Genomic DNA, 14,911 nt, shown 5'->3' on the forward strand with positions numbered 1-14,911 from the left:
TCAGGAGGCGCGACTTCACAGTCAGTGCAGCTAGGATCTGGAACCAACTTCCAAGAGAAGTGGTGCAGGCTCCTACCCTGGGGGTCTTTAAGAGGCTAGATGAACACCTTGCTGGGGTTGTTTGACCCCAGTACTCTTTCCTGCCATGGCAGGGGGTCGGACTAGATGATCTACTCAGGTCCCTTCTGACCCTAGAAACTATGAAACTTTGATAAGGTGAAGATTGTGCATTTTCTCATCAGACTTCAGCAGTATTTGAAACAGAGAACAGAAGGCAAAATGCCTCCCACACATTCACGGCTACCCAGTATAGAGAGTGACACTTAGCTGTCCCTCACACTAAAACATAGCAGCTGGTTTAAGACAGAAAATGGTTGATCAAAACTTGCTTTGATTATTGAAGTACTGATAATGTTGGTAGACTGCTGTAGTTTGAACTACAGTGATCCTAAAGAGGCTGGAGATGCTTTTATTTAAGTGGCAAGCCACATTTTTACTCTGTTTTCCTGAATATTTTAGTTCTTTATTGTTTAACATTTTTATTTTTACTGTTTTTCACAAGATAGGCCACTCTTACCTGTAGGCTTTTTATTTTTCCCTTTTTAAATTTGATTACAGTGAGCCCATTTGGGTCCAACTGTTACCCTTTATGCTCACAGGAGACCTCCTTGCTACAAAAGCATTACTCGTGTAAGACAGTGGAATTTGACTCAGACTGATGATGACACATCAATTACTCTAAGAAAAGTACCATTTTGATAAATGCTCAGCTCCAAATTCTATGGCTCCTACTCTGTCACTGAAGCCAGAGGAGCTTGTTTTTGGAGTAAGGACTACAGAACTGGCTGTCCATTTCTATCTAGTGTCTAAGCTAGAAAGAAAAGTGAAGCATGCTCTAACTGTTATAACTGTTCACTGGTGCTGAAGAAGGCGATCAGATCACTATCGATGACATGGGTATCTCTGAGCATCCTGGATCCAAAGCACTTGAGCCATACTCACACACTGGACTCAAACCAAACTTGAAAAAGGATTAGAATACATTCCCCCTAGAGATTGTTTCAGTTCTAGACAAATCTCATTCCACATTTAATGCTAAGCAATGCGTAAAGGGGCCAAATCTTTTATTCCTTGTTTCAAGTGAGCAGGGAGGGGTTTTATGTTCCTGATGTGGGGACTGCAGCCAGGGTCTGCCTGGCCAGAATGTAGCAGCCCTTGTCAGGCTTCCCCCCGCTCCCTTGCTGCTTAAGCTGCAGGGTGGGGGGTGTGTGCAGCTAGTCCCCCCCCACCCCCCCAGCCTGAAGCAAACAGGGATTTAATTTCTCCCTCCGTCCCCTGTCCCACTGGCAGCTGGGGGCTTCCTGGCCAGGGCAGAGCAGCCCCTGTCAGGCATTCCCCTGCCCCCCACTCCAGCGGCAGGGGCGCGAATGTGGCCAGAGCCAGCTGGCTTGGGCCTGCCGTCTGCTTGCCTCACCCATGGCTGGGGCTGTGGGGCTGAGCCAGGCTGGCCTGTGGATGCTGCTGAGGGTGGACACAGAGGGGCCAGCCCCCTCCCAGTGGGCTGGGGCACTGTGGGCTGCATGGCCAGATTGCTCCCAGGTCCCCATGTCCAGACCAGATGGGGCTGTTGTGGAGTTGCAGCCAACTGGGAGGGGCCCAGCAGACATGTGCTGCATCTGCCACCACACCCCCTGTTCTGTGCAGCACTCAGTGGTTGCAGCCATACCACAAGCTGCACACTGGCCAGGGTTGACAGGGTTCTCTCTCCTTTGCCTCCTGCTGGGCTCAAGCTTCCCGTCTGCGTACCCAGAGCAGTGCAGCAGGGGCAGGGGTTGCAGCAGCAGCAGCAGCTGAAGGTGACGGAGACAGACAGCCCCGCTGGCCACAGCTTTTGGTGCAACTGCAGCTGCTGGGTGCCGCACAGGACAGCGCGTGCAGTGACAGCTGCCAGGCTCCAGGCAGCCCACTGCCCTGCCGGCTGCCACCCGTGCCACCAGGCTCAGCTGTCATAGAGCCGCAGCCAGCTGGGAAAGGCCTTGCCCCTGAGGCCTGGACCAGGCTGGCTGCAGCTCCATGACAGCCCCACCCAGCCTGGGTGCAGGGAGCCAGGTGCAATCTGTTTGTGCAGTTCCCATGGCCCAAGCCTGAGCTGCAGCCCAATGGGAAGTGCCCAACCCCTGTGGCCCAGCCTGGGTTGGCCCCCTTGTGTCTGCTCTCAACAGCATCCACAGGCCAGCCCAGCTCAGCCCCACAGCCCCAGTCACAACTGCAGCCCTGGGTCGATGGCATGGCCATGCTGGCCGGCTCTGGTGAGGCCCCCTGCCACATGAGTAGGGGGGAAAGCTGGGCAGACCCCAGCTGAGGTCCTCATACCCATGCACGAGAGGGGAGACAGGAGTTTAATCCCCCCCTGCTCCCATTTGCCTGAGGCACGGCCTTAGGGACAAGCCTGGTGAGGGCTGCTTTCCTCCTCCAGACACACCCTGGTTGGGATCCTTACAGCTTAGCTTCCCTCCAGCCTTGTGGCCACTGAGGAAAGAAAGGGAGGGCTGTTTTAGAGCCCCCCAGCTTCTAGCCTGAGCTACTGCAGGTATGTGATTTCATTTCTGGAATCAAAATTGAATGTCTAGTCATTTGCAAATCAGTTCAATCTATGCATGTTAGACTAACCTGCAAAGATTGAATCAATTCAGGCTTGGGCTTTTTGAATGTCTGTCTCTAGCCTGGATGATTTATCCTTACTTAAGAAATCTGCTTTTCATATATAAGAACAATTTCAGAACTATGCCTGTGTGGTTAAAATTCTCATATATATGTATCTCACATATATAATATGAGAATTATAACCATACAGGCAATTTTAAAATTGTTCCTATATATGAAAAGCAGATTTCTGAATTCTTAAATTATTTGTTTGCCAACAGAGCTTTGACAGTTTGCTTGCCATTTTAAGTGAGGCTACAGATGACAAAATACTTTGCTCATGAAGCTACAATCTCCCTCCATTATAATGAATGATGGTGCCCCAAGTTCTAAAGATTTATTATTGCCAGATTCTCCAGGGAGAACTTAAAAGGATTTAGAATATATTTTCATAAACACAAAATATACAAGTGAAATATAAAGTACAACTAGATACAAAACATGTTTTTACTTATTGTTTGAATGCTGTTAGAAATGGACACAAACATGTTCTCTAGATTTTTACCCCAGGCCTTTTTGTTGTTCCACACCCTGAAATAATAAAGGCTAGGTCAGAGAAGCCAATTTTTGATATCAACTATTAAAAAGATTTTTTTGACAATCCTCTCAAGAACTTCCTGTGCCATTAGGATTATTATTGGCTATAACCCTGGGTCTGAGAAACATGCAGATCCACCTGTGGATTCTCACTGCAAGCTTGTGGCTATTATTTGTATTCTAAAAGTGTCCACATGTGTTTGATGCTTAACAAATAATAAAGAATGTGCTGTCCCCGCTCCCTACTAAAAAGGAGAAAACAAACATAGCCACAGGGTAGGGGAACAGTGATCCAGTTGAGTAGCCAACTGGTGACTGACCGTATCCAAATAATGCAACGAATTAGTGGCTTAATGTATATAAATAAAACAGGATTATTGGGATATGAGATATAGGTGACTAGACCTGTGCCATACTTGTACATATAACAGGTCCTTTGCCTCTCTAACTACTTTGAGTTTCTGATCACTATCTTATTCATTGCATCACATAACAAGTGAATGCACCTTGAAGAGACTTAATTTCATGTTAGTATAATATGTATGACCCCAAAGCTAACATGAAGTAGTGATTTCTATGTTGAAAGGAAAAGACTATTCCATAAACACCTTTCTGTGTAGGTTTTCTTGATCGTGAGTAGTACAGAAACCCAGAGACCCTACAGTGCCATCCATAGGTGTTGTTTCTTAACACCAAGGTGCCACTTTGCAGGAAAGGATGGTGTCTCCTTTTCATGTAACATGCACCCTTGTCCATGTGGAGCCTGCTCTGCTGGCTGCTAGAGAGGGGACAAAATCACCCTTCTGTATTTTCTTGCCTGCCCTCATTTACTATGATTTTTCAAAGGCCATTACTTGGAGCAATGCTTATGCCTGCTGAATGCCAAGATGGCAATACTGCCTGTCCCATGTTCTCTATCCTACATCATTTTTTAGGCTGGCTACAATTTAGTCCTGCTCAGCCATTCTTTTAGATGACAAAGAGTCTACATTGGCATGTTCAGATAAACCAGATGAGATCCAAATGAGTCTCTGAAAACTGTCAGTATTTCTTGTCAGTAGCAAATTCTACCACAGCGTAATTCTTCAGTTTATACTGATTTAGCAATCTGAAAATGTATCTCAACACACACATTATTGAGTAACATTAGCATTGTCATTATTTAAGCTATGATAACAAATTTGGTTCTTTAAAAACCCACCTTCAAATGCCTAGCAATGGTGACAATTTACTGCGTTTCCATGTTTACTAATATTAACAAGCAGAATGAAATAGTAATGAAGCTTGATTCTCATTAACATAATGACCCATTTCTAATATTCTGGCACTAGAAAGGGACCTTACTGTGCATGAACATCAAGCCCATGATCTTTACAATCTAGAAGGATGGTTCAGAAGTCTAGAACTCAGGTTCCGTTTCTTGTTCTGCCATCCACACTACTCAGTTAGGTCCAGATCAAGAAGGTAATTTATATGACTAAAGTAGTACTTCGGCATTCAGGCACTTAAGTCCAAGACCACAGCTCTCAAAAACTCTGTCTGAGCCCTTAGATGCCTCAGATTTCACCAGGAAAATTTCCGAAAGGTGCCTAATGTTCAGCTCCAACTCTACTGGGGAAGGGCTATGCAACTCAGTGCCTTTCTCATGGCCAAATCGTTGAGGATCCTCAAATTTAAGCCTTTCCTTACTGTAGTCATCTCAGGGTCCCAACCTATGGACAATGCTAAAACACACCAAAGGAACTGGGCAGCATGTAAAAAACATTTTCATTCAATACCATGATTGGAAAAGAAGGGTGTTGTACATCTGTGTTATACAATAGTATGAAGTGGTCAGTACACTTGTCCTGAAAGTGGAATTCTTGGGCTCAACATCTTCCTCAGCCTTGTGGGATTCAAATATACATCTTTTGCTTCTCTGAAGTGCAGTAACTGCTAAGTGAGATTCCAGTCATTCCTCACCATCCTCTTGCTCTAGAGATGGGGAGCAAGGCTATTTAGTCAAGTGATGGGGTCATGAGAGGACCTAAGATAGATCGGTTGTTAATTAATTTACAAGTTAATTAACAACTTGTAAAAAAACAAGTAATACAGAAAATGTAGCTTAAAGTACTGGTGCTTAACTTACAACCTGCAGGCCGGATGTCATCTGGCCTATGGAACTCCTCATGGGTCTGGAAGATCAGCAGTGGAAGAGTAGTGGCAAGATCAACTGCTGTGGCCACAAGAGCCAAGTCAGTTGACACTGTCACTACATGCTTGCTTCTGAAGTTCCAGACCTTTGGAAAGTCCCATGGGCCAGATGACATACCTGTGTGCACCAGCACAATCTAGTGTGCAGGGCTGGTTTGCTGCTGGATTTGGTGTGCAGAATCAGGCTGTCTGCAGCTGGATCCAATGTGCAACATTGGATGGGGCCAGGCCCATGTGCTGGATCATACCCAGGGACCAGCCCTATGCCATTTGTCTGGCCCATAGGACTGGGTAAGTTGAGTAGCATTGGTGTAAAGTAAAACATTCTGTTTTGTTTCTTATTTAAGGTTTTAAACTTTCAGCTTGGGAAATGTTATTCTTCCCCCCATCAATTTCATGTATTTATATGTTATGGTGTTCCCTATCCCCCATGGTGGCTTTATATAATGCTTTATCAGCTTTCAGAGAAATAACAGACAACCAGATGACTTATAACAATGATTCATATTATTGTTATTCCTCATTATTATTGTTGCCATGTGAGATGATGGTGGATGTGCATTTTTTCCCCTTTAAAAGGAAAAATCTGGCTCACGTTGTAAGTCTTTAAATTGTGTTTATTATACTAATGAAATCATGTTTATTACACTCGTGTTTTTATAGCCCTTTGGTTAACTTGTAAAAAACATTTTTTTGCTCTCATCTAATTATGAACATGCAGGTTTGCCACACCTGATCAGACTCTTGATACTCCAACTTCAATAACTTATCTTGACAGTGGCCAATATTTGATGTTTCAGCATATATCTACATTGCTCCTAACCTCAAATACCTCATCTAATTCTAGGAGGTCCTACATGAGGAGAATGTTCCTTTCTGATTCATAAATCTGAAATATGAGCTTTTATTTTGCTACATTCCTTTTATTTTACTGTGTTCTTTCTGCAGTGGAGTCCAATCTTTGGAGTGGGAATTGTCACTTATTATGCTTCTATAGTAATTAGGGCAATGATATCTCAGCCGTATTTCCCTATGGGTTATACTGCAATAAAAATGTAATAGTAACATGTAACTAATAATAATAGTAGTATTTTATATTGTTACAAAAACACTGAATTTATATAGAATAGCTGATCTGTACTGGATTTCTGATTCCCATTGAAACTACAACTTGAATGCATGTATTTTCCCCAGGTTTTTTTCAATTAATACAAAACAAATTCACAGAAATACCATATTTACTTGTATCCAAAATGAGATTTCCTTCCCCATTTAACACCGGGGGGGAGGGGTGGGGGGAAGCCTCATCTTGTATCTGAGTCCCAGGGCCGGGATCAAGGTGGCTGGAGGCAGTTCCTGAGGTGGAGAAGCAGAGGAGACCGTGTGCTGCAAGGGGGAAGGAGAGCAGGGGAGACTGCACAGCACAGGGTAGGAAGCATGGTGCGGGTGGGAGAACAGGGGACACCATGTGGTGCAGTGCAGTGAGTAGGAGGAAGACTGAGGGCAGCGGGAGATTGTGCAGTCAGAGGAGCTGCTATTGCTCCAGTTGTGGCTCTGTCTCTGACCTGAACAGGGGCTATAGCAGGAGCTGGAGTTGTCACAGGGTAAGTGATGCCAGGGGGGCAAGTGGCCAGGGGCACAGGCACGTTTGGGGTGGGGAGGTGGCAGGAAGGACAGGCACAGAAGAAGACAGAAATTGGGAGGAGGCAAATAGCAGGGAGAGAGCATAGGGCCAGGTGGTGGGGGAGGGGCAAAGGGTGGGAGTCAGGCTATTTGCCCCTGCTGTTGCTTTCGCTGCTGCTTGCACCCCTGCTGCTGCTTCCTTTGCTGCAGTGGTGGTGGGGGTGGGGTACACATTTAAGAAAACACTTCCATAATTAGACTATACATGGAAAAGTGTAACAAATTTAGAATTTTCCATGTACAGAATCTAAGTATTCAGGAGACATCTTAAATTCAAAGTCATCTTGGATTTGGGTAAATACGATAATTGGACTGAAAATCTAGTCTCTGTTCTTCATACTGCTGCTTCCTATGTTATCTCAAAACCAGCAGTCAAGGATGATATAATTGTAAAGTATTTGGAACACGATGGGATTTTGCCTTAGACATGCCAACAGCTGACTCTAGTCTAAAAAAGACTACAGTTTACTGTCTTGTTATGTGATTAACTTACTGCTGACACTGTTATAGATGCAAATAGATTATACAGAAGATCCTGCACTTGTAATTCATTAATTATGGTTACTATATTAGGTTAAATGAAATAACTGGATTTAAATGTTCTAAAATAGGATTAAATCTGTTGGGTTGGCTTCTTTAATCTGTCTGCTTGGTTAGATCTCTTGATCCCATGCCACCAAACCCTGTATACTTTTTAACTGCTGAGGATCAACTTTAAAATGACGGGATCTTATGAGGGCCCCTCAATAACCTGACACCTGTATCAGACAGGGCACAGGATGGTGACAGTTCCTTGCTTTGCTTTCTCTGTCTTTGCACCACTGGAGGAGTCACGTGTGCAAGGGGAATTTTTTTTGCCATTTGTTCCTAGCCAGTTTGCACCCACCCTGTACTAACTGGGCAACGCAAGGAGGGTTTAGTTGATGAGAAGATTCACCTGACTATATCTGGATTAAACAGACAGGATCAAAGACATTTTTCAATGCATTCATGCCTGATATAGAGGGAAAAACCCTACTACAAATGTTTAAACTGGTTTATGCCTAGCTTAAGTGTACTTAATATGTAAACTGTTTTATCTCATACACAATAATATAAAAATGATGTACTAATCATTCTGAATGAAATATGACCTAGTCAAGATGTTATTTTAAATAGAAACAGTTGTCTTTTGTGAATATGAAAATCACTCTCATACAGGTTTTAAAGTTTTAGAAAATTGTATTAAGAATGTTTCTTAATGACTATTATAAAAGCATTACTTAAAACAATTACATCAATTAGTTCAATACAGTTTTTCAACTGAACAACACTATTTTGGCACAATAACAGATTAAGTTGACCGCTTTTCTAATTAATGGAAGATTGGTTCTTTCCAGCAATTACACTCTGATTAGTCCACAGCAAGCAAATTTGCCATTACTGAGCCCCCACTGCTATCAAAAGTTTTTTATTGTTTGCTTTTTATTCCCTCCTTAATCCTAAAAACAAACCAAAACAATGTCCCCTAGTCCCCAGAACTCCTGAGAGAAAGCTGATTTTGGAATTTCAGTAATGCTCTTACTTCCTGGACACATGCAAATCTACTCTGATCCAAGAAGCAATATTTTAGCCAGCAGGGAATCTTCTCAATCAGACATATATATTTTGGCATTTCCAGCTGTATTATTTTGCTCTGCAATGCTTCCTCTAATCTTCTGTAACTGTAATATTATAGAATCATAGGTCGTGTCCACACATGATATGGACATTGGTTCCCTGGGGACAACTAGCTGTGGTGCATCTTGTGCCGCTGCTAGTTGTCCTTGGGGAATGCTTGTGCCACACGTGCTCTGACTCACAGCAAGTTACCCCAAGGGCAGTAGGGGAGGCTTGGGCCAGCACTGGGCTGGCCCCAGCAGCCTTACCTGGGTCCTGGGGCTGTAGCAGCGATGATTCTGCCACATGGAGCCTGGCTGGTAGCTGCAGCGCAGCTCCGAGCAGCCCAGCTCTGCTTTTGAGCAGCGTGTGCTGCCTGTGAGTGCACTGCTCCATTTTTTTTCCTCTGTGGGCTGACCACTGGATATTCAGGGGTCAACAAAACCCTCTGCACTGCTCCCTTTGCTATGCGGAGAACAACCGAACGTGCAGTATGTGGCACCGCAGCCACATACCTCATGGCCACGCTTGTCTGGACGTGGCCATAGAGAAGGGTTGAAAGGGACCTCCAGAGGTGATCTAGTCCAACCCTCTGCCTGAGGCATGATCACACCTATCCAAACCATTTAATACAAATCCATAATCTAAACTCTTAGTAATTTTAGTAGAGGACACAGATTAGTGGGCCCTTGTAGCTAGTATGTACTGTATTCAGTTCTCAGGCTGTGATGGGTGATCACAGATACACTCTTAGTTTGAGGCTATCACCTTGGTTAAGGCACTGAATGGGATTTCTTCTGTCAACATCCAATGTCTTGTTCAGTTCTTGCTCTTTGTCTAAACTTCAAGAGTTACACTACTGGGTGTATGTTGATCAGTAGCTCTGTTAGGATGAAAACACAGGGTGATTACTGCCAAGTGGTATTTATTATGATAGTGTCTTCAGTGTTTTTGCTTCACTTGGCCTTGGGAAGACATTACACTAGGGTTCTGTTTTAGAGTGGATGTTCTTCTTACAAGGGGAATTTCCTGTTAGACCACATACTTCCTTTTCCATAGGTTCCACTATCCAGACTAAAGGCATGAGAAAAAAATAATCATTTGGCACAAAATGCTCCTTAACAGCACATAGAATTTTGTTATTTTCCAATTAGTAGGCTTTCTTCAAGGTGAGATACTATTGGGCTGCACGTAATCATACCACCCTACACAAACAGAACCATTAAACATCAGAAACCAAGAACACATGGAAAATTATAAACTGTACTGTATGAAAGATCTTTCTGGATTGGAAAAATACAAGAAGGCTAGGAAAATATTCATAAAAACAAAAAAGAAATCTTCATCCAAATGTTTAAAACTTTTAACCTTTCTGAACTGGGTTATTGAAAACAGCAAAAACAACAGAAAGAGCCATTTTCCACACTGGTAAAAATGTCACTGAATGTAAAAACCAACAAGCAATGATTTCTAAGGTACCATATATTTAAAAATTATATCCCATTTTTAAAAATGATTTGAGACAACTGGCAGAAGATTTTAAAGAAGACAGCAGGCATACTGCAGCAAAAGTTAAGGTCCCAATCTTTAATCCTTACTCATGCTTCTGAATAACCAGTTACAGGTGGAATAGGACTTCATATGTGAAGTCATGTGTGGCTCTAGCCCATGAGCTTAACGTGTCTGTTTATGGTTTAACTGGGTCATCATTAATTTAAATGCCTATTTTCTTATACCCATATTCCAATTTATTCAATATAACATCAGCTTAATTGCCTATTCAATTCAATCCTTCCAATCATTCTGTAAAGTGCAATTTGGAGTAAGATCTGAAACGAACAATTGCAGCAGTTAATGAACTTCCACGTTTTCTGCATGCTGTGCTTGCACACTGTTATTGTTTATTATATTATTGGGTAATTTTGTGAAAATATTAGTTAGCAATATCGTAAGCCTGAAAAACACAATTCACAGGTTATGGCTGTGACCCTTCAAAAAACGTGAGAAAACAACCTTATTAGGAGATCTACTTTGCAACAGATGTTTGTTTAACTGGAAATCTATAAGAGCAGCTGCCCCTTGCAATGGTACATATTTGCTTCCGAATCCTTCCTCCAAGGCACTATTTAAACATGTTGATGCACTGAACTGAAAATTTTTTCCTTCCATTCCTTCAGGGTTGACAAAACAAAACTCAGGAAATAAATTTATTACTGCAAGGAGCATTACATGGTAAGTGAGATAAATGTTACTTTCTGTATTATTACTTAATAAGAATGTGAGGAACATGTAAGTTCTTATAGAGATCCACAGTTTGATTATATGATTCAGTCAGATTTCTGTTATCAATTAGATTTGTGTTTATGTGGACTCTCCTCATCCATGTTGGGTTTAATAGTAATAAATCTGTCTCTACAGTTTTACTAAAGTGATGTTAAATTTACTTTAAATGGCATCGGTGCCCTATGTTGTACACATGTTGCCCTCCCTTTGATCAGAAGTAGCATGGTCACACCCATTCCACCTTGGGCTAACTAGTTCTGTCATTAAACAGTGCAAGTTAGCCCACCTCTGTCTACACTGCTTCTGCCTGTGGGGTACTGTGGCATGCACAAAGGCTCCAGTACTGGGCACAGTAAGTCTGCAATAAAGGTATGGCCTAATATGGCAAAAAGAAGAAATGGTTGTAGAAAGACCATTGATTCAAGCCAGGTCAAGATCTGAACATATGTTTCCTGTTTCTAAATCCATGGGGTCCAAGATCAGGTGATCCTGCAAGTAAGTTCCAAGATGGCCTGGGTTTTTACATGGTAGCCAGCTGGACTGACTATTGATTAATTTCACCTAAATTATTGAACAGCAACTGTATGGCAATAGTGATTTTTAGTCACTACTGTACTGGGCTAGGTTCAGTGTTGTGATTTATGCCTCCTTATGTGCTCTCTCTGGGATCTGTTTTAGCCATTCTCCTGCCAACCTCTGGAGGGGAATCCCTTTAGTCTATCAACACTGCTCCTTAACTGGCTGATGTTTCCTCATGTAAGCACCACAAGGTGGTCCCTCTTTTGCGGGGCTGAAGTCACACCTACTGCAACAATTTCAGTTCCAAAAGCAAGAAACCAGGCATGACAAAAGGCAGTAGACAAAAGGGGTTGTATTAATGGAGCACAGCTCACATGAGTTTTCACAGGAACTATTCCATTTTTGGTTAATTCTATTTGCCTGCTGCCTTGCTTGTATAACATACATGTAAGCCACTTGGACTCCAGTGAGGTTGTCTGAGTGAGGAAAGAAGATCTGCCCTAATTTAATAATGTTAATAAATACTTCAATAAGAAAAAGGTCTACTTAGCTGAAATTATGTTTTCGAAGCAGAAATTCATAAAGTGAATCTAGCACTTCAGAGAAAAGGAGGCTGTGTCATTCTACTGAAAATGAAGTTGAAATGGAAGGCAAGTCTTGTTCCATTATTTGCTTTGTATCTCTGTCTGCACAGAGATACTAAGGCAGTAAACTGCCAAGTAAAACCATGGGCCCAATTTTTAAGTTCTTATTCAGTCTAAACTGTTGTTATCAGTAGGAGTCCTGCCTTACATAGGTGCACTAACTCTCCCCTTTATCTTTTAGTAAAACAATCATGGTTCTGTGGCTGCTAGCACTTTTCCTCCCTACTGTTTCATTAATCAGAACTTCACACATGAATTTGTTTAAAAGCACCAGTGTGAAATACTGTCTCACAAATGAACTTGTGGTCCGGCTGGGGAAAGTTTCATTTCCTGATGCTGTCTGAACCTCTGGACACATATTTTGAAGGAATTTGCCTTGTCTTGTTAACTTATCAAATGATTCTTCTCCTGCTCTGCAAATCCTTTGACACTCATTTCTGAAATAAGAAATTTTCATTTCTAAAGGGAAAAAAAGGAAAAAAGACAAAACTAAAAAGAGAAATCCAAAAGCTTGATTCATGGCAAAACTCATGTGATTTAGCAGTTATGTAAGGTTCAGGATTTGCTTGTTTTTTCATCAGTATTTTGAAAAATACAGACCATCTCCCATACTTGTAAAAAGCATATACTTAAAACCAAGATTACCAGTAAACATATGCCTTAGACAGTTTCACAAGAGAGTGAACCTATTCATGCTGTGCTGAAGTAGTCACTATGTTCATCCATTTTGGGATGTAGCATGTGTTTTAAATCAGTGCTCCCAAGTCGGTTGAAAGGTAGAGGAGACATGCTCTATTGTTTCAAGATCCCACTGAAATATTTCTGATCTAATCAGGACTTCCCACTATAAAACTCGCCATGATGCATGGTGTATTTTCTAGTCCTGATATACAAAAACTGTGCAGTGCTATTTTGTTACTTAACCACGGTGGTGTGACCATTAGTTAATACTTGCACTGTCTTTACGTGAAGTGCTAAGTAAATGCTGTTGCTATGAAATATTTTTCTTTAAAAAAAAATCTAATTACTTCCTGGCTTTACCCAAACTCCACCCCCTTTACTTTGGATGTGGTTTTAGCAACTGATAGCTCAGAAACAGCTAGATGCTAATGTTTCCTATGATTTGAAAGGTGACATTTCAGACACGGAATGGCAACTGAGGTGGTGGTCCCCTTTTCAGTAGGATGGTCTGCAACCAAGTGGTCTGTCGTAACATCTAAACTCTTGGAGAGTGGCTGTGACCTGTAGGACCTTTCCTCACGTGTAAGCCTACCATAGTAATCCACATCTTTGTCACCTCAGAGCTAGAGCTGGAATGCCCTCCACATGGGGATGCCCAGAAGGAAAGCAGGGCAGCCTCAGCTGTTGTGGTATGTAACTGCTCATCCTCTGCAAGTGGCTGAAGGGTTGTCTCAGCGTGTTGCCTTGCTACGTCATTCTCTGTGCTGGTTGTTTGCCTTGTTGTCAGTGGCTATGACCTTTAGAGCCCATTATGTTTTAAGAGCCACTTACCTGAAGGATTATCTGCGTCCTGTCTCAGGGATTAAGATCGTTGTCCTCAATGATGGTACTTTGTGGAACTGCCAACAGTGTTTTCAGCTGAAGACCCTTGCAGATGAATGTCAGTCCTTTTGCCAGTTTTCCCAAAACCCATCGCTTCCCCGAATTTGGCAAGCTTCACAGCAATGATAGACATGTTTATTTACACCCACTGTTAATTAACCATTCTGGAAAATCTGCTGATTAGGGGTAAAATCCTGGCACCCCTGAAGTCAGTGTCAGAACTCCCACTGATTTCAATGAGGCCAGCATTTTGTATCATTAAACTGATTTTCAAGGAGGGGGACATTTTTTATATTAGTGTTCATACCTGTCACAGTACTTATATGCTGTGACCACAGTGCCACAGGAATACTTGTAGTAACAAAACAGTTTTTTTAGGACTGTTGTTCTAGAAGAACTTTTTGGCATGTTGACTATTCCAATACAAATAACCCCCAAACTAACTCTTGATGAAAACATGAATATGGGGACTTATTAGAAAAATTACTAATTACCAACCCTTCACTGTGATAGCTCTTTTGGAGCGTGTACATTCTACTGTATAAATCATTCTCCAAGGACCGGTGGTACAATAGACTGTACAATTCATTATCGTCTTTCATAGTTTCATAGTAGCCAGGGTCAGGAGGGACCTGAACAGATCATCTAGCATGACCCCCTGCCACAGGCAGGAATGAATGCTGGGTTCACAAGACCCCAGAGAGGTGATCATCCAACCTCCCCTTGAATTTGCCCAAGGTAGGGGCGAGGACCACTTCCCTAGGAAGTTGGTTCCAGATTTTGGCCACCCTAACTGTAAAATATTGCCTCCTGATCTCTAACCTAAACCTATTCTCCATCAGCTTATTACCATTGTTCCTTGTCACCCCAGGTGGTGCTGGGGAGAATGGGCTCTACCTATTGTTTAGAGCAATTTACTATTTAGATGGTATTTCCTATTATTTCTATAAGGCTGCAACTGCTGTCCCTGAATAATCACAGAAGTATTGTAAAGCTGTCTGAAAAAACCTAAAGTCTTAAAACATAAAGTTGCAGTACACATTTTATCTAACATGGTATGTTGTTTCTCTTCTTTCTCTCTTTTTAGTGTTTATTTCTATCTAGTAGTTTTTACTTTTCTAGACTTGATAAACTACTTGTTACTAGAA

General features: G+C 42.2%; 1 protein-coding gene and 1 long non-coding RNA gene across 4 annotated transcripts in view; one reads left to right on the forward strand and one right to left on the reverse strand.

Moving 5' to 3' along the window:
* The window catches only part of SLC38A4 (solute carrier family 38 member 4), a 74,432-nt gene that overhangs the window by 37,137 nt on the left and 22,384 nt on the right, over nucleotides 1–14,911 (reverse strand). The window contains exon 2 of one of the 3 annotated variants that reach the window (XM_019514625.1): nucleotides 9,523–9,637. The exons of the other annotated variants lie outside the window; for them this stretch is intronic. The gene's annotated coding sequence lies outside the window, so the exon portion shown is untranslated. The remainder of the gene's footprint in view (nucleotides 1–9,522; nucleotides 9,638–14,911) is intronic. 3 annotated transcript variants of the gene reach the window in all.
* LOC109295668 overlaps nucleotides 1–14,911 on the forward strand; it is a 56,042-nt gene that overhangs the window by 33,848 nt on the left and 7,283 nt on the right. Inside the window, exons 4-5 of the long non-coding RNA XR_002096810.1 lie at nucleotides 10,932–10,986; nucleotides 13,503–13,570. This is a non-coding gene — a long non-coding RNA (uncharacterized LOC109295668). The remainder of the gene's footprint in view (nucleotides 1–10,931; nucleotides 10,987–13,502; nucleotides 13,571–14,911) is intronic.

The sequence above is a fragment of the Gavialis gangeticus genome, unplaced genomic scaffold (assembly GCF_001723915.1).
Source record: "Gavialis gangeticus isolate Ggan-Ray unplaced genomic scaffold, GavGan_comp1, whole genome shotgun sequence".
In the NCBI taxonomy this organism is placed as follows: Eukaryota; Metazoa; Chordata; order Crocodylia; family Gavialidae; genus Gavialis; species Gavialis gangeticus.